The 25,565-nt window shown below is 35.4% G+C and overlaps 1 pseudogene; it reads right to left on the bottom strand.

Annotated features, from left to right (window-relative positions):
* Window positions 1-18,406: 18,406 nt before the first annotated feature.
* Window positions 18,407-19,271, bottom strand: LOC110591603 (annotated as a pseudogene).
* Between the last annotated feature and the right edge of the window lie 6,294 nt (window positions 19,272-25,565).

Here is a 25,565-nt window from a genome sequence, read left to right on the forward strand (position 1 = left end):
TGAGTTAGTCTCCTCAGCTTGGTCTGCACAATGTCAAAAAGAGAAAGCAAGATCTGTTTCTCTTTACATTGAACTGTAGGGTTTAATCCTTGAGTAGAAACAGAATTTGTTACTTAAGTTTTATCAACTGGTAAGTGTTTAAACAAAAGGAAAATAAGAATTTTTGATCTCCCAATATTTTCTCTCCATTAACTTATCTCAACCTAAACCTTATTTTGTTAACCTCAGAAACAAACTATGGAGTAGAGACAAGTAGGGGATCAATTCGGTTTGAAAGATGCTAGGGAAATCTTCAGAGAGGAGAGGACATGTACATTGGGTTTAGAGAATGTGTAGAAGTGTACTGTTCATGTTAAAACATTTTCCAGTGTGATTTGCATACTAATGCTTTAAGTTCATTTGCCAATATCCTGCATGTCACTCTCCTCATAAAGGTATCCACCTTAAACATTAAAATATTTGAATTACTTCTCTTTGCTCCATGTAGAAGACCAAGAGTTTAAATATGGACCAATAGATGCTTACTGCTGTAGCCTCTTTTTAAACTATAGCTGAGCTTCCTAACCTCATGATACAATGATTTCTCTTCTGCTGCAATGGCTTCATTGGGTTTTGGGAAGAAGGAAAACACAAGCCCTGTTTTCTGTACTACATGTTTGTTGTTTTCTTTTTGCCAATGTAAATTTTTATTTAAGGTGAAGGGAAGAAAATTAATAGCTCTGATCTATGACCTCTTACCTATCTTCTGTTTACTTCCTTGAAATTTCTACAAGAAACATGCACTATAACACATGCTCTCCCATCTTCAATCAGCACTCGCCAGCATCCTCCTAGAAAACTTATGATTTAAGGGATAAAGTAAACATCATTTTCAAGGATAAAAATTTAAATAGAGTCAATATCGTGTAACACATCATGTGGATTAGTTCTATCTTTCCAATATGAGAGATTTAAAAATTATCTATGAATACAGGAAACATTTTGTTGTACTCAGAACTAAATTAGTAAAATCAACTAAGAGACAATTTTTGGACTAATGAACACTGCTTTTCGAAGCCCCTGAAGGTAGATCTAAGAGACTATCTCATCTTGGTGTATCACTAGATTTGTAGATGAACTTTTTTTTTTAAGATTTTATTTTTAAGTAATCTCTACACCCCACGTGGGACTCAAACTTACAACTGCAAGATCAAGTGTTGCATGCTTCACCAATTGAGCCAGTTAGGCACCCTGAATATGAATTTATTTTAGGAGAATTTTTATAGTCTAATTTTTTTGAATTAAAATTTTATATATGATCATGTGTTATTTATTGCCATATTAAAAAAAATATCCCCAAACTTAATTATTTAAACAACAAATATTTATTTCACCGTTTCTAAAAGTCAGGAAAAATGGAATAGCTTAGATAAGCGTTCTGAATCTAGGTCATCATGAGTCAAGTTTGCAGTTAAGTTGTCAACCAGATTGCAACCTCTGTGAAACCTTGACCACTGCTGGAAAGTCTACTTGTAAGAGGTTCAATCATGTATCTGGGAGTTGGTGCTGGTTGTCCCCAAGGGTACCATTGTTCTTTCCATGTGTCTACCATCTTTCAGGCATTCTGTTCTCCACATGACCTCACTAACAGATAGATTAGGATTCCTTTGACGGTGGCTGGGCTCAGAGAAAGAGAGAGAGAGAAACTAAAGAAAAGAGAGAGAGAGAGAAAAACACAAAGAGAGATGAAGAAGAAGGAGAAGAAGAAGGAGAAGCAGCACAAGAAGAAGAAGAAGAAGAATGAGGAAGAGGAAAAACAAGGAAGAGGAAGAGGTGGATACCAGGAGGAGGGGAAGGGAAAGAAGGAGAGGAGAAAGAAGGAAATAAAAAGGAGAGAGAGAGAGGAGAGCAGGAGAGACAAAAGAGAGAGTGAGCACCAAGCAATGAGGCTGTGAGGGAGAGAGGGCACTCTAGACTAAAGACTTAGTATTTTACAGCCTTATTTCAGAAGTTACATTTCAATCCTCCTGTGGTATTTTATTCCTTAGAAGTGAGTCATTCAGCCCAGCCTATACTCAAGGGGGGGAATATTAAGTTCTATTTCTTGAAGTGAGAAATATTAAGAATCTGTGGATATATGTTTAATATCACCACATATCATAAAACTATTTAAATCCACTTTAGAACTTTAAAGGAATAAATTTTTTTTTCAGTTAAACACAATTTTCAACTAAGCAGAAATAATTTTCCAGCCGTGGAACAGCATAGAAGTTTATTGTTGAAAACACACACATACACTCTCTCTCTCTCTATCTCTCTCACACACACACACACAGAGCAAATTCACACATAATCAAATACATAACCTTCATGCATAAAGTTTTGTCAGAGGAGAAATGCTTGACTTTTCAAAAAGCCTCATTCATTAAAAATGAAATTACCTTTGTGTTCATTTTAGCTGTAACCTTTAAGCAATCAATGACTATATACTCCTGTAATCATTCTTTAAAATTAGAATTATTGAAAAGCTTTATGATCACTGATGAATGAAAGAAAGTAATATTGATTTTTGACTAGAAGAGATGATCTCAGGCAGTAAACATGTGCAGTTCTAGAAGAAATCACTTTACTCTGCTTTCTGACACTATTGAAATGGGTCAATTTTAAATAAGTTCATCATGTTTTAAAATTTAATCACACATTATGATACTTTAGATAATGTTTTAATCTAAGTAACTCCAGGATGAAAAAATTAAATTGCACCTATTAAGATATTACAATAGCAAATCCAAAATTGTAGAGGCATGCATATATGTCACTTTTAAGTCGATTTCTTTTTACCTTGTTTTTTTCATGTTTTGTTGTTGCTGTTGTTGTTCCTTTGTTTCACTAAGCAAATTAATTTGTGTAGTTACGTGTATGTAAATGCAGAAAACAAAACCACTCCTCGATGAGTAATCATCATTTAATAGGCCTTTTCTTTTACTTATGATAGGATGGAGAGAGAAACGAGCTGACATTTTCAGGCCATTGGATTAATAGGACCAATAATTCTCGTAATATGTTAACAGTCATGATGTATGTGATACTCTGCCGCTTGAATACTGAGTGTGTTTCCTTATGTAACAAATAGTAAGACAATTTAGAAAAGTGATAACTTACTATTTTTAAATCTTAAAATTTTAAAAATAATAAAAAGAGAGATTGTACATTGAGATGTTTCATCTTTAAACATATTTGTTCTCCATTTCCTAAATTTTCCCCCTTTTTAAAAATTAAATCATATGTTCTTTCTATAACCTCACTTCTCAATTTTATTACTCCCTGGGAAGTGTTTTCACTATAAAACAGTAAGCAGGCAAACCTAAATCTGAATTGATTAACTCCACATTGATATAACCTCTGGTTATCATTCAGTTTTGCTTATTTCCCATTTCCACCCTTGAAATCATCCAATTCCTTGCCTTCCATTGCATTCTACTCATACTTCGCTCTCTGCCCATTTCCAGTCTCCTGTGAATTTCTTGTGCATTGAATCTTATGTCTTCTTCTTATATGGTACTATCTCCCTGGGAAATACATTTTTCTCTGTGGCTTTAAGTCCCATTTAAGTCTCTAAAATATACATTTCCTGGGCCAGATCTATCTTAAGAACTCCGACTTACTTTACCTTTTTTTTTTTAATGTTATATTAGTCATCATACAGTACTTCATTAATTTTTGATGTAGTGTTCCATGATCCATTATTTGCATATAACACCCAGTGCTCATTGAAATACATGCACTCCTTAATACCCATCACCCAGAAAACTCATCCCCACCAACCTCCCCTCTAAAACCCTCAGTTTGTTTCCCGGAGTCCATAGTTTCTCATGGTTCATCTCCCCCTCTGATTCCCACCCCCTTCATTTTTCCCTTCCTTCTCCTAATGTCCTCCATGCTATTCCTTATGTTCCACATATAAGTGAAACCATATGATAATTATCTTTCTCTGCTTGACTTATTTCACTTAGCATAATCCCCTCCAGTTCTACCCATGTTGATGCGAATGGTGGGTATTTATCCTTTCTGATGGCTGAGTAATATTCCATTGTATATATGAACCACATCTTCTTTATCAATTCGTCTGTTAAAGGGCATCTTGGCTCCTTCCACAGTTTGGCTATTGTGGACATTGCTGCTATGAACACTGGGGTGCATGTGTCCCTTCTTTTCAGTACATCTGTATCTTTGGGGTAAATACCCAGTAGTGCAATTGTTGGGTCATAAGGTAGCTCTATTTTTAATTTTGAGGAACCTCCACACTGTTTTCCAAAGTGGCTGTACTAACTTGCATTCCCATCAACAGAGTAAGAGGGTTCCCCTTTCTCCACATCCTCTCCAACATTTGTTGTTTCCTGCCTTGTTAATTTTTGCCATTCTAACTGGTGTAAGGTGGTATCTCAATGTGGTTTTGATTTGAATTTTCCTGATGGCTAATGATGTTGAACATTTTTTCATGTGTCTGTTAGCCATTCCTATGTCATATACCAACTTACTTTACTTAACCAACTACATCATCTGCTCATAATCAGATAACCTAGTTAAGGATATAGTTCTTTTGTAAACCAATTGTTTTTTTTTCCAGAAAGCTGTTTTGACACTTCCCTTCCATTATTCTCCTATCCAAACTATCATTTAGTCTTGTCAATTTAATCTTATCAATATAGAACTACATCCATTTGCTTATCCCTTACAAGCAATAGTTTGAGTCACCATAGTCAATTTCACTTAATTATTGCAGAATTTTTAAAAAATTAGTCCCCTGTTTTGCTTTGGACAATTCCATCCCCAGCAAACCCACCCAAATCACTCTCAAAACTGTAATGAACTGTATTTTTCAATAACTCTAATCATTGAATTCCCATGCTTAAAATATACTCTGAATATTCTCAGTGCATTTAGTTTAAAATGCAAAACTTAACCTGCCCTATAAATCTTTATTTTCCATTTCAGCTTCATCCTATATTTGATTCCCCTCGATCTCTATTTTTAACCACTGTGACCTTCTTTTACTTAATCTGAAAGCTTTGCTTTCAGAAGAACTTAGATTCTTTACATATGCCATTTTCTCTGACACTGTTTTTCCTGATATTTGGATGGTGATTTCAGAGACATTTATGTGTTCTCAGCTGAATTGTCTCTTCTTCAAGCATCTCTTAGAAACACTTCACCCTAACGCCAAATCACATGTCAAATATAAAAATATTTATCACAACCTTAGTTTTGCTTAAATATATTCTTATATGCCATAGAATATTTTACTGTTTAAAATTATTATTCATTTATTTTATGGTATTGGTAAAGGCTTCTTACTTAATGGTGGTAAACTCCATGGGGTCAGAGATGCTATCTTGATCATCTATCTTCCACACCCAGTACAGTGCCTGGTAGATAGATGCATTCAGGATGTATTTTTAGAATTAATAAATGATGATTAAGCTTGTATTTTTATTCTCATTTAATTTTATTACAAAATTAATAAAGAAAAATAAGATTTTTCAAACAAATGACACTACAAGCTCATGTGCATTGGGCTTGAAATTTGCTGAGCAATGGGTTTGGCATTTATAGAAAAGATCCCTGCTGCCATATTCTCTGTAAAGTGTTTCTGATCTGACTCCATTCCCCTAGACTCTCTACTTTACACGGGACACATGATCTCAATGAAAATACTCAATGAAAATATTTGATTATAGGCTTGCCCCTTGAAGTCAAACTCTTTTGTATGACACATAAAACCTCTAGACATCTGATCCTGTTTAATTTTGCAGCTACACACTCCTGATATGTTTATCTAACCACTTTTGTTCTAGGCCTATAAAACATAGATTATGCTTGAAATTGTGTAATCTTTATTTTTCTACACCTAACCTCTGGTGGGGAGGAGGTGTAGAATGTTGACACTGTGTAGTCAACGTAGGCCTTGTTGGCTTAGTGAATTTTTTCAAAACACAATATTAAGTACCATATTGCCCAAGGTTGAGAGGGAAATGGGAACCACAATAGGTCTGTCAAGAAGAAAGTACATTTGAAACATATACAACTAGAAGAGCTAGAAGGCAGCTATGCTCACCACTATACCACCAACGCTGGCTTAGAAGAGCTAGAATAATTAAAGTTTGCATGTGATTGGGGGCATGGAGGAATAATTTGCATTATGAAATTCAAAGACACATAACATTCCTGCAATCCTGGGTCTAGAGGTCAAGAAGTTGCTCCTATGGCCAAAACTTTAAGCTTCTCGCACCCCCAAACTGTTGATTAGACACAAAGAACATTGAGTCTTACCACTTCCACTATTCCTAAAATTCCTATCTCCATAGTCTTTATTGCCAGGGATTAACAATCTCAAGATGTGCTCTAATTTACTTCATCCTTTATTGCCAGGGATTAACAATCTCAAGATGCGCTCTAATTTACTTCATCCTTCTAAGTAGGATCCGCATCATACAATGGGAAAGTGGGCTAAGTTTCATCCAGAATACTGGCTCAAAGAGAACTGCATTGTCTACCTTTCTTTGTTTGTTTTGTTTTACCTTTTTGATTTAAGAAGACTAGAATGAGTGTTGAAAAAATCTGTCCACAGTCTACCTCATATCTGCCACAATCCCCAACTAAATAATGCAGACCTATTTAAGAATCTTATCTCATTTCTTCCCACCATGAAACTACCACACATCCCATAGTACTATAACTGTTTATGGGAATATCTCCCCCAATAAACTCTGAGATATCCTGAGCAATATACCTTTGTGTAATCCTTCCATTATGAGACTTCTAAGTGTTAAGTTCTTAATAAATATATTTTGAATTATTTAAATACAAATGAATATATAATCAACTGCATAATCCAAATTCCTGATTTACACACAGCTAAAATTTCCCCTCAAACGTTCTATGATATACTTAACTTAGACAAATGATTTGGCATTTACCACATTTTCCAAAATTCATCCCAGTAATCAATGAATCCATTTTCACAGCCTTATGAACTAAGAGTTATTGTAAACATTGTCAGTCTTCATAATTAAACTATTTTTTTACAATAGTAGCAATCTATAGTCAATTCTGTATTTCAGGTTTATATAGACACAGAATAAATATTGATAAATATTGAATGAATAAAGGAATAGATAACTGAATCCAATGACTTCAAAGTAAAAATCCATCTTTGATTTCAAAGTTCAGTTATATTCCAAAATGCTTGAATTCTAACTCTCCATATAACATTAGAAAGCATAATTTGTATTTCATTTAAGCAGGGAGGAGTTGGATTCCAAACATAGAAGATAATGCAGTAGCTCATTATATTTCATCTTAATTAGGTAAATCAACAAGAGTGACGTGACTAGTTTCATAGGTCAGCATTACAAGGATACATTTATTTAGCAAACATTTATATATGCTTTACTATTTGATAGGCATTATTTTAAGCAACTTATAAAAAGTAACTCATTTAATTATTTTGACAGGCTTGTTATTATTCTCATTTATTTATGAGGCACAGATTGGTTAAGTAACTTATTCAGGGTCAACAGCTAAAACTGGTAAATTCTAGTTCTACTCTAAAGGATCTCTCTAGAGTTCATGCTTTTAACCACTATACCATGTGATGTTAATACATACATATTTATTTGTTTCACCAATGTTGTATAGAGTATTCTATAAATTGTATAATGTTTCTGTGTTATTTGCAAACTATATTAACAAATAGTATTTGAGTTTTATTTTGATGTGAAAAAATTATCACAGCATTAGGAGCATAATTCCCAGGACACAATTCACTGGCTCACATTTGTATTGATGAGAAATCTGGACACTGCTTACTGTTTTCTCTGCTGGTTTCACACTCAAGGAATCTGGTGGGAATTCTGATCTGAAGACTCTGGAGGAATCTGCTTCTCAGCTCATTTAGGTTGTTGGCAGAATCCACTCATGTTTGGAGGAATGAGTTCCATATTTCTCTGCTGGCTATCAATCAGAAATTACGCTCATCTTGTAGAGGCAGACTGTATCACCTATAACAAGCCCCCCTCCTTTTTAAAGCCAGTGATAAGAATATTAGACTAGGGGCGCCTGGGTGGCTCAGTCGTTAAGCGTCTGCCTTTGGCTCAGGTCATGATCCCAGGGTCCTGGGATCGAGACCCACATTGGGCTCCCTGCTTGGCGGAAAGCCTGCTTCTCCCTCTCCCACTCCCCCTGCTTGTGTTCCCTCTCTCGCTGTATCTCTCTCTGTCAAATAAATAAAATCTTTAAAAAAAAAAAATCTTAGACTAAATAGCTCTCATTCTCCTAATCTTTTCTGTCTGGAAAAGCCTGGACTTTACTCGGTCAGGCCTAACAAGAATACTCTCTCTTTCTTAAAGTAAGTTGATTTGGAAATTTAATTAATTATTGCCTGTAGACCTGGAAAAAAACTAGACAATTTTGGTTATATATTTGGAAACTCTTATTATTAGTAGTAGTAGTATTTTAGATTCAAATTTTTATTTAAATTCCAGTGAGTTAACATACAGTGCAATATTAGTTCCAGGTGTAGAATTTAGTGATTCATCACTTAACAACACCTGGTAGTCATCACAAGTGCCCTCCTTAATACCCATCACCCATTTAACCCATTTCTCACCTAACTCCCCTTCAGTAACCCTCAGTTTGTTCTTTATAGAGTCTGTATTATAGGTTTCCTCTCTTTTTTCCCTTTGTTCATCTGTTTTGTTTCTTAAATTCCACATGTGAATGAAATCATATTTGTTTTCGTCTGACTGACTTATTTGGCTCAGCATGATGCTCTCTAGCTCCATCCATATTGTTTCAAATGGCAAGAGTTCATTCTTTTTTATGACTGAGTAATATTCTATTGTGTGTGTGTGTATCACTTCTTTATACATTCATCAGTCAATGTACATTTGGGCTCTTTCCATATTTTGGTTATTGTTGATAATGCTGCTATAAACACTGGGGTGCATGTACCCCTCCAAATCTCTATCTTCATATCCTTTGGGTAAATACCTAGTAGTGCAATTGCTGGATTGTAGGGTGGTTTTATTTTTAACTTTTAAGGAAACTCCATACTGTTCCCCAGAGTGGCTGCACCAGTTTGCACTCCCACCAATAGTGCAAAAGAGTTCCCCTTTCTCCGCATCTTTGCCAACACCTGTTGTTTCTGGTGTTGTTAATTTTAGCCATTCTGACAGGTGTGAGATGGTATCTCTTTGTGGCTTTGATTTATATTTCCCTGATGATGAGTGATGTTGAGCATCTTTTAATATGTCTGTAAGCCTTCTGGAAGTCTTCTTTGGAAAAATGCCTACTTATGTCTTCTGCCCATTTTTTAACTGGGTTATTTGGTTGTTTGGGTGGGCAGGTGTTAAGTTTGATAAGTTCTTTATAGATTTTAGAAACTAACCCTTTATCAGATATGTCATTTGCAAATATTTTCTCCGTTTCCAAAGGTTAACTTTTAGTTTTGTTGATTGTTTTCTTCACTGTGCAGCAGCTTTTTATCTTGATGAGGTCCCAATAGTTCATTTTTGCTTTTGTTTCCTTTGCCTATGGAGATGTATCTAGTAAGAAGTTGCTATAGCTGATGTCAGGTTACTGCCTGTGTTCTCCTCTAGGATTTTGAAGGTTTCCTGTTCTCACATTTAGGTTTTTCATCCTTTTTGTATTTTTTTTGTTTATGGTTTAAGAAAATTGTCCTGTTTTTTTTTTTTTTTTTTTTTTTTTGCACTTTGCTGTTCAGTTTTCCCAACACCATTTGTTGAAGAGACCGACTTTTTTCTATTGGATATTCTTTCCTGCTTTGTTGAAGATTAGTTGACTTTATAGTTGTGGGTCCATTTCTGGGCTTTCTATTCTGTTCCATTAATCTCTGTGTCTATTTATGTGCCAGTACCATACTGTCTCGATCACTACAGCTTTGTAATATAACTTGAAGTCTAGAATTGTATGCCTCCATCTTTCTTTTCTTTTTCAAGATTGGTTGGCTATTCAGGGTCTTTTGTGGTTCCATACAAATTTTAGGACTGTTTGTGAGAGCTCTGTGAGAAATGCTGGTGGTATTTTAATAGAGAGTGGATTAAATATTGCTTTGGGTAGTATAGACATTTTAACAATATTTGTTCTTCCAATCCATAAGCATGGAATATTTTTCCATTTATGTGTGTCATCTTCAATTTCTTTCTTAAGTGTTTTATGGTTTTCAGAGTAAAGATCTTTTACTTTCTTGGTTAGGTTTACCCTTAGGTATCTTATGGTGTTAGGTGCAATTGTAAATAGCATATTTACAATGGTTAGATCTTCTTGTTAGATAGACCCCTTTATTATCATGTAGTGCCTTCTTCATGTCTTGTTATAGTCTTTGGTTAAGATCAAGTTTTTCTGATATAAGTAAAACTGGGGTGGCTTTCTGTTGACATCCATTTGCATGGTAAATATTTCTCCATCCTCTCATTTTCCATCTACAGGTGTCTTAAGGTCTAAAATGAGTCTCTTGTATGCTGCATATAGATGGGTCTTGTTTTTGTTTTTATTTTGTTTTTTTTTTTCCATGCTGAGATAAAGTTATGGAAAATAATGAAGCAAAAAAGAAGAGGGAAAGAAAAATATTGGATCACAAATGTAGACTAAGAGAACTCAGTGACTCCATAAAGTGTAATGACATTCATATCATAGAATCCCAGAAAAAGAGAGGGAAAAGTGGGCAGAAGGTTTATTTGAGGAAATTATAGCTGAAAACTCCCCTAATCCAAGAAGGAAACAGACATTCAAATCCAACAGGCACAGAGAACTTACATCAAAATCAACAAAAGTAGGCCAACACCAAGACATATTGTAGCTAAGTTTGGAAAATATAGAGATAAATAAAATAAATCCAAAAAGCAGCAAGGCAAAAGAAGTTATTAACTTACAAGGGAAAACAAATTAGTTTAGCAGCAGATCTATCCACAGAAAGTGGCATGATATATCCAATGTGCTGAATGGGAAAAATACACAGCCAAGAATATTCTAGCCAGCAAGGCTATCAATCAGAACAGAATGGGAGTTAAAGCATTTCCCAGACAAAAAAACTCAACGAGTTTGTGACCACTAAACCAGCCCCACAAGAAATGTTGAAGGAGACCCTTTGGGAAAGCAAGCCCAAAATGATCAACAATTCTTTTTTAACTTTTTAAACTACTTCAATCAGACAGAAATTCAGTAAAGATATGGCTAGTTATATTATTATTGATTCATAATTTTTATCATGTCCTAATGTCCTATATTATGATTTCTCTGAGATAAAATTAACTTTCTATTGTATTATTCCTTACCTCACTCAAATACAAGTAAAATATCTTTATTTTCCTTCCATTTTGTAATTTTAATAGTAGAGTAGTTGAATAGTAGAAGAGACCTTGGAGTGGAAAGGGAGGATGTGAGAGAAGAAAATGTCCTTTAATTAAAAAGAATATATTTATTTGGCTTCTCAAGAGATAAAAACAGGGGTTTTAATATTCAGGAGGTAACAAGAAGAACACATGCCAATATTATTTCTTTAAGGTGTAACATTATTCTGGCTACCATTGCTATTTTAGTATTCCCAACACTGCCATTTTATATCTGAAGATTTTGTTTAGTATCTTCATCAAACAGATGAGCCAATATTACAGCATAATTAAATGGGAGTCAAGAGATATTCCTAATATATGAATTTGTATGTTATTCAAATTTGAGAAAAAGTACATTTGAATTTAAAGGTTTATCATATGTTTTCTGTTACTTCTGTTATGTCTCTTCTTCTCCATGTTCTTAATAATTTCAGGAATGCATTATTATCAGTGCATCTTCTAGTACATAGAGCATCATTGTGTAAATTATAAATAGTACTCTGTATGAGAAGCTGAATTATGAAAAAGTGCATTTATTATGGGAATCTCACTACTATGCAAGAACATATAGTTTGGCAGTGGCAGCACGGAGAACATAGCCTGGTGGCTTTCAATGCCATTGTTTAACTCTTATCTATCTGAGAGCTAAAGAATTATATAAAATTTGACTTAGTAATTTAGATATTTAAAGTAATAACATTGACTTAAAAATAAATTTAGAAATGAAAGACAATGTTAGAAATACCTTAATTAAGAATTTTACATTTATACATTCAAAGAAAAATAATCTTCTGAATAATATTATTAATAAGAGAACTTTGTCTTGATTTACATATTCCAAGCAGAAAACTTCTAGACTATCTCTAGCAATAGCTAACAGAATAAGATTTACAAACCCCAAGAAGTCATTTTTCATGTCAGTGTCATTTTAGAATAAATTGATGGCTGCTAAAACTTAATTTAGGTTGAGTCTCTTCTGTTCATATTTATAGTTTCACAGACAGCCATGTTCAATGCTATTATATTATATATTACAAGAAATATGCTAGGTTTAAAGTAAGAATCTGGGGCGCCTGGGTGGCTCAGTTGGTTAAGCGACTGCCTTCGGCTCAGGTCATGATCCTGGAGTCCCGGGATCGAGTCCCGCATCGGGCTCCCTGCTCAGCGGGGGGTCTGCTTCTCCCTCTGCCCTCTTCCCTCTCGTGCTCTCTGTCTCTCATTCTCTCTCTCTCAAATAAATAAAATCTTTAAAAAAAAATAAAATAAAGTAAGAATCTATTTTAAATTCTCTGATATTCGGGAATCTCTATCAAATTGTGCTAGGCTAAGGATTTTAAACAAAACATTTAACTTAATAAAGCACTTGATCCCAATAGTAAATCCGCCAATATGAATCTCCATGTTTTATTTTTGCATTTTCTAAAGCACATCTGCCAGAGTAATTAGATAAAGACTTATGTGTGCAATCTGATATTAGATGAAAAGTTTAAACTACAGATGACACGATGTGAATATACAGAGGAATGGATTGACTTTTATGTTAGTCCTGAAAAGAAAGTTCATCTTTTTGAAATAGATTAAATTTATAAAATAAAATTTGAGAGTGATATGTTGGATCATTTTAGAGAGTGGACTTCCGGTTTCTGATGTTAATAATAGGATAATTACTGGGCACCTGGGTGGCTCAGTTGGTTAAGCGACTGCCTTCGGCTCAGGTCATGATCCCGGAGTCCCGGGATCGAGTCCCACATCGGGCTCCCTGCTCGGCAGGGAGTCTGCTTCTCCCTCTGACCCTCCCCCCTCTCATGTGCTTTCTCTCTCTTTCTCTCAAATAAATAAATAAAATCTTTAAAAAAAAAAAAAAGGATAATTACTTGTTGAATAACTTTTAAGTGATCAAATAAGGAGATAATTAGAGGGTTCAGTAAGTGCGTAAAGGAGGGAAGGAATATTATTATTATACCACAAACACAATACAACACTTACTGTGCCTTAGGCTTTAATATATTTTGTCAACTACTTTCTTTAGGGAATACATAGCTTGACCTAGACTGGTTGTTTGTTTGTTTTTGCAATTTTTTAAAATGTATTCTGTTTGGCCCATGGTTGATGTAAAAATATTTAGAGTTACATTGACTAAAACTAATAAAATCTTTCAGCTTGTGGTTGTTCACAGGATTTATTTTGCATTAATTTACCAAACAATCCCTTGGTAGAGTTAAAACAATGTAGCTATTAAAGATGTATAGGGTGCCTGCGTGGCTCAGTCAGTTAAGCATCTGCCTTCAGCTCAGGTCATGATCCCAGGGTCCTGAGATGGAGTCCCGCATCAGGCTCCCCGCTCAGCCGGGAGCCTGTTTCGCCCTTTCCCTCTTCTCCCCTGCTCCTGCTCTCTCACTTGCTTGTTCTCTCTCTCTCTCTCTCTCTATCTCAAATGAATAAATAAAATCTTTTAAAAAAATAAAAGTGTATAAATCAATGCTAATGAGGAAAGAGAAAAATGCATTTCTATGTCACAGTTTTCTATTGCTACCACTGGAAAAAAATAAGGCAGATATTATCTTTTAATTAGTTGTATTTTTTAAATATAAATTTAATATAGTGAATACTTATGCCCTTAAAATTATCCATTGAAGTTATAACTTTTTTATAATTGTTCATAATTTTTAATTATAAGTGTTTATAATTTTTTGTGTCAATTGTATAGCTATCTCCAAAATCATCTTAGAACAAAAGAAAACATTTTTAATTATATATTTTTCTTTAAATTAGGTAGATTAGTGGGTTATAGAATCTACATTACAATCTAATCTCCATCTTTTGCATTTTGTCCATGTAATATTCAAGCTATTTGTGACACCAAATTTGATAACCCATACAAACATGTATATCATAAACATGATTTAGATTAAAATAATCTTAATGGGCTAAACCCCAAATATTCTATTTTATTGTGGTATCTCTTTTCTAATGCTGCCTCCCTGTTTAAACTAACCTGAGTGCCTGACTCTACCTGTCATGCTATACTGTGGAGCATCAGTCTATATTTTAACACAATGGAAGGTGACACAATTAGCTTTAGGTATGTACATAAAATTATTCAGCTTTAAAGTGGAAGGAAATATAAAGTTTTGAAAATGAAAGAAGTAAATGCTGTAATAATTATTTTCTCAAGTAATTTACTATTCATATTCCCATTTCTTAGTTTACTTAATTTTTACAATAACATTTTAGGTAACAAAGATATATTTCCAGATGAATTTTCTAAATGAATTGCTAGGCTTTTAAGATGGGTTCATCAATTTGTTAAAGGTGTAACTCCTTGGTAACTGATTAAGCGTGACTAGAACCCATTCTTTAGACTTTTAAAATCAATACCTTGCCCTCTCCCCAAAAAAGGAAAAGTAAAAACAACAGATGGGGGATATCTATGGCAAGATTATTCATTTATGTTAGAATACTAGTATAGTTCAAATTAATAAATGCATGAACGATGAATGAAGATGGAGTAATATTAATGGCCCACTGAGTTTCCTGTTGAGGGGTAGAAATGAGCTAAGGATCATCTATACATTTCTGATTTAGTTAACCTAGTAAATAATACTGTCATTCACATATTTATATTGTCAACTAATATATTTTGGCATCTTGATTGAATTCATGCTATAGTAATCCTTTAAGAGTACCATTTTTTAACTACCAAAGACTTGAGTATAATTTTAATTTACTCTATTAAAGCCACATTTGTCAAGTTTAACACCCTGAAGTATAGCTAAGGCTGCGTATCAGGGAAAAAAAAAAAATATATATATATATATATATGGTTTTTTTTTTTTTTTTTTTTTTTTTTTTTAATATGGAGTTTTCTAAACTGCTGGATGCATAGGTCCAGCCAGAGTCTTGGTGATTGTAAATCTAAAGAAATGGTTAATATTTACAAAAATGGCAAGACATTTCCAAAGTATAGATTAGTTACCACTATTTTAACATTTTTCACTGTTACCGAAGTTTGGCCCATGAAGGGTATTCTATTTTAATTTATCAGTAAATGGAGGAAAAAACCCCCAAATAGATCAATTCATATGGGTACTTTTCAGAAACTTTCTGCTTTTAAACCAGGATCAATCATTTAAACTTGGAAAGAAAATACTCATGCGGAACCTCATTACACTTTCTACAGATTTTGAATAAAATAAATTTTAATTCTATTCCTATAAAAATCACAGTGTTCAAATAAACCCTGAAAGTATATATTGACTCTTATGAAGATATTATTCTTATTACTGATGAAACAGATAAGCTTAAGGGTTACATAGCTACAACCCATTATAATATTAAGACAAAATTATAAAAAAACTTCATAGATCTTCATAATTATTGCAAAATATAAGTATTCACATATAGACATAATATTTGAAATAAACGTAATCTTTCTCACGTAAGTAGCTCTATTTCCTAAACTTATGTACAAATATGCTAAGTATGTTTTGATCTGTGATTAATGAAGAATGCAGGGACATACTTATAGATTTGCATTGACTGAACCATGGTATAACTTATTATTTTAGGCATCAGAAACTTATATATTTAATATAGCCAAATCTATTATGAAATAATTCAGATTTATCACTTGCTGCTGCAAAGGGCAAGTTATCCAAGCCAAAATCACATTTTAAAAAACAAACTGTATGCCATCTTTGTTTTAACTTATGAAATCTGATTGTTGCTACATTCAAAAAAAAAAATTCAGATCATTTTAAATGTCCTGGTAGATAAAGCTAAAGTCTGTTTCTGGTTTACTGCCAAGAAAGAATGATAAATAAGCTAAAATCTAAGCCAAAACATTCAAAGTTAAAATGCTGACCCAGAGAAGATCAGAATTCTCATTCAAAGGGAAAAGAAAGTTCTTGGGGGCTCCACAGGAACCAGAGCACAGCATTTGACATTCTTGGATTCCAAAAGTTCACCTAAAAATTTAGTGAGCTTTTCAGATAAGTGGGATAGTTGAGACATGAGAAGTAAAACCACAGAAAAATATAAATCTTTCTGGAAAATTATCTTTATATCTTGATGTATTGTTGTTAGAAGCTTTTAGAGGAGTCTTATTAACTTGTTTTAGGCCGGGAAACACTTCAAAAATTCGATTTAAAGGAAGGAAAGTGATATGTACTTTCTCTAATATAAGATGCACATAACACCGAGAAAATTTTATGGATAATTTATGTCATTCATTACATAAGAAAAATACCTGCTTTACACATTTTAATCAAAAGATCAAGAGATTACACTTGGCTATTCTGGTTCCTATAATTGTGTTTTAACTTCAGCCCACATATTCATTTCCAAAACTGATGTCATGTCCAAATAGTAAACCAGATGGCTTTTGCATAGTTTAATGTTAAAGCATAGGCTTTGAAACTAGCTTTATTTCTGATCAAACCTATTTCTATCAATCTCTCAAGATCATACCCCAGTTCATAAGCCTTTTTAAGAACTAGTATCCTTATCTTTAGAATATGAAATTTGGTAACTCCTTATCAAAGTGGTAGGGAGTATAGAGCTAATGAAATAATATATCTAAAACACTTAGTATACATATAGTACTTACAAAAATAAAAAGTGGTGTTATTTTTAAAACCTGTAACAAATTACATTTCTTCATTATGATGTGTCACAATGGTCTATGCATCTGTTTATTCACTTGTAGGTGGAGCAAATATTTACTTGGTACTTATTAAATAAGTATTCTGAGTACTAGAAATGCACCAGAAAACAAAGTCCCAGCTCTCATTAAATATTTATTCTAAATTGTAAGGAAAAATTAGAGGCACTGATTTAGTAACAATACAAGAAGATTTTTTTTTTTAAGATTTTATTTATTTATTCATGAGAGACAGAGAGAGAGAGAGAGGCAGAGGGAGAAGCAGGCTCCCAAGGAGCAGAGAGCAAAAATGGTTTCTGGATACAAAACGTATTTTTTCTCACTGACTGAATCAAAGGTTATGTCACCTGATCACATCTCCACACAGCTGCTTTGCCTCTTCTGTGCGTGATCGCCATCATCTGGACAGAAATTTGGACCCAACAATGACATTCACTCTTCTATTTTATGTAAGGAGGCTGCCATTTGCATGAGAAGAGTCACTGCCCAAGGAAGAAAGTAGAAGTAGAACCAGGAGTGAAAATTTGCCTTTAACATGATCAGGCACTTACTGTCAAGCATTTTGAAGGTTCTGACATCTCTGAATAAAAATATTATTAATACAACTAGGGATTCGTGACAATGGCTGATGTGCTATGATTTTTTTTTTTTTAAACTGGAAACAACAAACTTTATAGGAAACTGAAAAGGACCAGTGAGAATTATGAAAAATAAAAAGAACATACACAATTGTACCTTCAAGAATTTCCATGGAACATTATGACCCATCAAATTAAGGTATCCACATTCTCTAACAAAAATGAACTGATCTGAGTAAGGGCAGCATGAAAATATTCTAATGCACTGCTGCCCAACAGAACTTTCTGTGATGATGGAAATGTTCCATTATCTCTGTTGTTGAATACAGAAGCTACTAGCCACATCAATACTCACAATGTGGCTAATGCAATTGACGAACTGAGTTTTTGATTTATACAGCCACCCAACTGAACAGCACAGTTCTAATGCCTCATGGGTCAAAATCAGTGGTTTCTTCGGGGGATTTCTCTAATCACTGCTGAGGGGTGTAGACGGTTGGGGGTGGAAAGAGAAGAAAGCTCTTAACAGCTCTATTTAACTACTTCAACAAGTTCTGAAACTCTCCACAGCTTTCAGAGGCAAGGGCTGAGGAAAGGACTCTGGGGGAGACCTGAGTATGCCCTTGAACTCCTGCCTAATGGCAGCGGGAGTAAACGGCCTAGGATTTGGCTCACGCAGATGGGAAGGGGCCTATGGTGCCACTCACAGAATCTGAGGCTTGGGCCATCTGTGCATGGAAATCGTTGCTGTAGGGCTGGTGGGAAGGTAGGGGTGCTCATTTCAGGACAGGGTTTCCAGGGCTAGAAGAGGATTTAGAGGTGGAGGGAGGACCCGGGGGCCCTTTCTGGCCGCCTGCAGGCTGGACGGGCCCTTTCTTTTGGGGGATTAAGGTCTTGTTCTTGCTCTTGAACACTTTTCTGGGATCCAGCCTGTTCACGAAGCAGTTGGTAGGTCTGTGTTGTAGGTGATGGGTTTACACATGTTGAACCACTGCTTGGCCTGTGGGCTAATGCCGTAGCTGGTGAAGGCATGTTGCCCCTGCGGCAGGCCCAGGTGCCTGATGAGCAGGCGATGGTAAGCAGTGAAGGAATCGGTGAGAAAATGCCGGTATAACGCTCCGTCCAGGAACCAGATCTCAGCGTCTTGCGCTAACGCTGGTTTCCCTCTTTTGTAGACAAGGCAAACCTTCCCGTTCCCATTGCAAGGATCCAGCTCAAATATCACACTGCAAGAATCAAAGTGAGGCTTCTCTGGCTGGTTCTCACTAGCTTCAACTGCATCATCCTCCAGGTCTGCCAGAGTTGGTGCATTTGGGAGTGAATACACGGAAGACTGGTTGAGTTGAGTCAGTTTTGCGATGCTGCTAATTGCCATGCTGCCCAATGGAATGGTGTCTCATCCAGCGTCACACTCCATGTCATGTGGAAGCCCTTGGTCATCAGGTAAAAATTCTTCACATCTTCAGGTAGCACGCAGTTATTTTTTTGTTCCCATGAGGAAATCATTTGACGTTCAGCAGGTGGTTTCTCTATGATAGTCACCTCTGTCACACCTGGGGAAGATTCTAGGATGCGGGTTATCCCCAGGGTCAGCTTCTCCAGGTGCAGCTTGCTGCAGCCTGGGGGCGGCGTCTCCTCCATGGCTCGTGTCCCCGCTCCGTGCGGGGTGGGGGCAGCGGCAGGGACCAATGTGCTATGGATTTTTAAAATTCCAACATCAGGCATGCAGCATAGTCTTCTATTGAGAGGTCTTTGAAATAATCAAGTCTAAGCACCAAACAAGTGTTTTGAATTTGTGTGTGTGTGATATATAATATATATTATATATATATATAATTTGTATATATAATATAATTATCATTGTACACTGCCAATATTGTCTATGTTTAAAATTAAATATATTGACCCTCTTGGACTTCTTTTCTTTTTAGGTCTGGTATTGTTTATATGCAGAGTAATTTTTTTTTTTTTAAGATTTTTTATTTATTTATTTGACAGAGAGAGACACAGTGAGAGAGGGAACACAAGCAGGGGGAGTGGGAGAGGGAGAAGCAGGCTTCCCCGCAGAGCAGGGATCCCAATGCGGGGCTCGATCCCAGGACCCTGGGATCATGACCTGAGCCGAAGGCAGACGCTTAATGACTGAGCCACCCAGGCGCCCCCAGAGTAATTTTTTTTAAGTTTTTTTTTTTTTAATTCTAGATAATTAACAGTGTGATATTTGTTTCAGGTGGACAATATTGTAATTCAACACTTCCATACAAGATCCAGCACTCATCACCACAAAAGTGTTCTTTAATCCCCATCACATATTCTGCCATCACCCTGCCCACCTGCCCTCTGGTAACCATCAGTTTGTTCTCTATAATTAAGAGTCAGTTTCCTGGTTACTTTCTCTCTTTTTTTCCCCTTTGCTCATTTGTTTTGTTTCTTAAATTCCACATATGAATGAAATCATATGGTATTTGTCTTTCTCTAACTGTCTTATTTCACTTATATGCTGAGCAATTTTATAGTTCAAAAATATCCAAAAATCAAAGAGACTAAACACCTACATTTTTAAAGTTTTGTAAATATCTTATTTAGTTATTACATAAATATTTATTAAGACTAGTCTGAATTCCAGCTACCATATAAAGGACCAAGATTTAAAAAAAAAAAAAAAGAATGATAAATTACTGCCTGTAAGCATCATAATAAATCTTATCATTGAGGTGTATATGCTGCACTTGGGTTCCATCATGAAGGAGAGATTAATTATCTTTATTTACTTAAGGAAAGTATGTAGAGTGGATTAGCAGACAGTTTCATAACAGACTATTATTCAAAACCTGCAAGATGCATTATCTCTATTACAATCAAACCATTCTTGTGAATATGGTTTAAATGTAGAAAGCTGAGTAACACAGATGAGTTGAAGTAGAAAATTTCTATTTTTAAATAAACCTTCTAGAATTAATGTTTAAAATTAACCATGTAAAATAACTTTGGTAAGAAGTAACTAAAACAAAATATTGAAAAAAGTAAATTTAAAAAAATATGTGTGATCAGTGGAAAGCTGGAAATAAAATCCTGAGTTGTATTAAAATTTGGGTATTAATGTTAGCTATGTAAATATAAAATTATTGGAGTTAAAACCTTCTTACAGAAGAAAAGTATACTTAAAAATACTGAATTATGCTAAAATTCCACTGAAATTTTCAAATTTCAAATTTTACTACTTGAAAATTATATCACAAAATAATGTCACAGAGAAAAATTTAGGATAAGTACATACTTATCTATTTATAACCTTTTAAATATATATTTTAAAATACTTAATTGATTTTATATTAATATTATTTTAAAATAAATACAGTCCATTTTTTTTTGCAGGGTCATATTTTCTTTTTTCTTTTTTTAAGATTTATTTATTTACATGGGGGGTGTGCAGAAGGAGAGGGAGAGAAAGAATCACAAGCTGACTCCCCCCAAAGAGTGCAAAGCCAGGCATGGGCTCAATCTCATGAGCCTGAGATCATGACCTGAGCCAAAAACAAGAGTCATACACTCAACCGACTGAGCAACCAGGCACCCCAAAGTAGCACATTTTCTATAATATGGAAAGAACTATGTAGAGTGAAGTATAGATTAATTTACAACCAATATAGCACATTTAAAAAATAATAATAATACAAAAATATCATTTGTAAGCAAATTTCTCACTAAGTCTCATGTTTTCTTTTTTGGTCAAAGGAGTATCTTCTTTATGGGGCACCTGGATGGCTCAGTCATTAAGCGTCTGCCTTCGGCTCAGGTCATAATCCCAGGGTCCTGGGATGGAGCCCTACATCGGGCTCCCTGCTCAGTGGGAAGCCTGGTTCTTCCTCTCCCACTCCCCCTGCCTGTGTTCCTGCTCTCGCTGTCTCTCTCTCTCTGTCAAATGAATAAATAAAATATTTTTAAAAATAAATAAAATAAAATAAAATTAGTGAGGACTAAGGTTCTTATGTCTAAAACAAAAAAGGAGTATCTTCTTTAAAACTATCCTTTTCAGATACTTCTCTTATTTAAAAAATATCCTTGACGAGGAAGAGGCTCCATAGCTCAGGGGTTAGAGCACTGGTCTTGTAAAAATGTCCTTGGGTGGGGGTGGGGGTGCTGCCTGGGTGGCCCAGTCGGTTAAGCATCTGCCTTTGACTCAGTCATGATCCCAGGGTCCTGGGATCAAGTCCTGCATCGCGAGGAGCCTGCTTCTCCCTCTCCCACTCCCCCTGCTTGTGTTCCCTCTCTTACTATTTCTGTCTGTTAAATAAATAAAATCTTTAAAAAAATAAATAACAAATAAAAATGTCCTTGGAATTACTAACAATTGTAACTAAATTATAATATAAGAAACATTTTCTGTTAGTGGAGGCTAACAGCCTTATACCTCCTGATAACTGATGACTATTACAAGAATCTTGACGGGTTGGAAATAATCAAATAAACAGAACATACAATTATCAAATCCAAACGCATGTTTATAACACATTTTTCTTTGACACCCTCATTTTATCTCAGAAGAGACATCTTGTCAAAAGTAAATGATGGATAAATACAAATACTTAATTACAAGCAGAGTTAAGATTAACTTTTGGCCACAGAGAGTATGGGTGAAAATCAAAATACCAAAGATATTACAGTGCATACAGTTTACCTCTAATGATTGAACCCTCAACTTTACTCCCCCTCAAATTCTAGCAAACTCTGCTAAGTTCAAATGATTAGGTATACAACCTTGTGTCCTGTGTAAGCTAGGGCCAGGACAGCTGTCCTAAAGCCTTATTTAAACTAAAAGATACCGTAAGAAAAACAATTTGGAAAAAATTAGATGTAGTAGGGCATAAACTTTCTCATAAAGGAATAGAGCAGAACATTGAGTATTAATATACTCGTATTTTCTACCTACAGGGCCCTTTCAAAACTATAAAAAGGCCAAAGACTTGGATCTCTAGGCTCCTAGGAACTAGGGGCTTCTTTGATCCATATGGGCTGCAGACACCACTGAAAGATGAAAGGGCCTTGAGTGGGAAAGTTCGTTGAATCCACTCAGGTTTATGATTTATTTTGTATATGTCCTTTGCCCAGCCTAAAAGCTGATCTGGCTTCAAAATCAACATACAAGCAACCTTAATATCTTTTTTTTTTTAAAGATTTTATTTATTTAACAGAGAGAGACACAGCGAGAGAGGGAACACAGGCAGAGGGAGTGGGAGAGGGAGAAGCAGGCTTCCTGCTGAGCAGGGAACCCGATGTGGGGCTCGATCCCAGGACCCTGGGACCATGACCTGAGCTGAAGGCAGAAATGACTGAGCCACTCGGGCGCCCCAACCTTAATATCTTTTGAGTTCTCATTCTCTACTGACTTTAACCCTGAGCATGCTTTTGTGATGGGCCAACCTCAGAACTCCAACAAGCCTATCTCCACACTGATTCTGTCCTATTTCATCTCCCTTCTCACTCTTAAACCATATGTATAAAAAAGAATCATCCATAGACATGTGAAATTGGCAAACAAAGTCTCAAATTGTTGTGATGAGTGAGCACTTTAGGGGTGGCGCTAAACTCTACCACCTTCAATGTCACCCTCTGTTCAGCTTATGTCTTCCTTAAAACTTAAGCAAATATCTTTTTTACTTCTCATATTGTATGACAGAGAGGGGCATGCCTTTGAAGGTTGTTGTCAAGAAAATCACAGCACAATATTCTACTAGCATCAGGAGGTAAAATCAGTATGGATGACTGTCTTTTACTCCCACAAGTGTGGTGTTATAGCTCCAAGTTATGGAAAATGTTATATAATACTTGGAAGGACCCCCAGCAACTTGAGTGTTTCTTACAAGAATTTTGAAAAAAATTTTTTTTTCTTCACCTATGATTTATAGATTTGTAGTGACATTTTTCCCTCCTATTAAGTCTACTGAAGTGAAACTCAACTATATAAACAGTTCCACATGTTAGGGCCAACTTGTCTACATTTAAAGAAGAGGTTTTCAACCTAACATCTAAAGTAGGCTCTTCTTTTTTCCCTTTTAGCAACTATTTTAAACTATGGCTTAAGAAAAGCTATTACTAAATTTTCCAATAATCTGGAAATCTATGTCCTCAAAATCTACAGGTTCATATATGTAATACGGTGTTGCAACAGATTATCAAATAAAAAATGTCTAAGCAGTAATGAACATAATAGATAGGCTTTCCTAGTCCCAAAGGTCTCCTGCAGAAATAACACATTGCTATTTGAATTGTGTGTTGCTTTGCTAATCAAATTAACAAAAACATTGGGGATAACAGAAGTTGCAATTAAAGTGATGTATATTTGTGAATTGTAATCACAAAAAAATATATGTAATGAAATGAAAAAAATGTCATTGCCATTATCATGCAGTCTTAACAGATACTATTCATTTGTACACACAGCACTCTTATAAAAGATTTTTCATTCATGTAAATAGTAGTCCTGTCTAAAAGAATTAACAGATATTATGTAGATCCCATATCTGATAATAGCTTGTAATTCATAACTGTTTCCATGAACAGACTGTCTATATATTATGGTTTACAATCCTAGAGTATTATTCCCATGAATTATGATTATTAAATACATGAATAAATTTCTAACACTTATTTCATGTATGAGCATGTCTACCAATTAGAAATAGCCTTTGGAGATCCAGCTCTAGAAGCTTAAGAAAATGGAGATTTTTTTTCCCTTTAACATAGAAAAGCTTGTAAATCAGCAGTCTATTGCTAGTATGCAGGCTTTACGTTGTCACCAGGAACCCAAGCAATTGTATTTCTCTTTCACTAACTTCAGTACATGGCTTTCATCTAAGAAAGGTAACCTCACACTTCTAGCCTTCACATCTGCAGGCCAGGCCAGCTGCAACAAGTATAGAAAGATTTGAAAAAGCTTATCTCCCTGCTGGGTCAACTGCATTTAATGAGCCATTTCAGAAGTCACACACAAATTATCTCAACACAGTTGCATCTAGACATAAGGAAACATGGGAAATGTAGCATTGTACTTAGTTAAAACTGGGATCCTGTTACTGAGAATGGGAACATGCACAATGGAAGGTCAATAGCAATCTCTGATGACATAAGTAATAATGAGTTTGAATTAAATCTTCAACAATGCTACACACCCATGAAATATTAACAGGTAAAGATAGTAAAATTTAAAAAAAAATTCAGTGAAGGAAAAAGGTATAATTTATTAGTGGATGTTTTATGTGTCAAAACAGGCAAAAAGTGACTGACTCCACTAATAGTGACCAAGTACATAAAACAAATAACATCACATGACTTTTCAAAATTCCATTTTGGGGAATTTAGTTTTTTTAAGTATCTAAGATGAGGAACAGGAACTTATATTTTTGTTAACCTATATCCTCAAGATATTCAGAGTGTATATATATATCCAGTTGCTGTTGGGGGGCGGGATGATAAGGAAACTCCCCACCAAGGGGTCTTCAGCCACTGAGAAACAAGCTTGGAGGGGAGGGCAATGCCACTCAGGGGTTGGGGAAGGGCACTTGGTTAAGACAGGCGAGGGTTGGGGCTGGTGGTGACAGTGCCTGTGGGAAGGGGGCCAGCCACAGAGGGAACATTGAGGTGGCTAGAGGCTGGGGGGCCCGGGGAGGGGGACCCGGGCCTTTGGAACCCTCTGAGCCCCACCATGCTGGGTGCGCTGCTCTCGAGTCCAGGCCCAGTGGGACCACTCTTTGGCCATGACCTCCTCACAGCACTCGCAGCTCACCATGGCCCGGAAGCCCATCTGGGCCCACAGATTAACCCTTTGGTGCAGGAAGTCTGACACAGGAGATGCCAATCTTTTCCCATGGCCCACAGAAAAATCACACATTTGGGATCCTCTACATCCTCCTCCATGTCATTGGCGAGAAACAGAGC

This window comes from Neomonachus schauinslandi, chromosome 7, assembly GCF_002201575.2.
Source record: "Neomonachus schauinslandi chromosome 7, ASM220157v2, whole genome shotgun sequence".
NCBI lineage: Eukaryota > Metazoa > Chordata > Mammalia > Carnivora > Phocidae > Neomonachus > Neomonachus schauinslandi.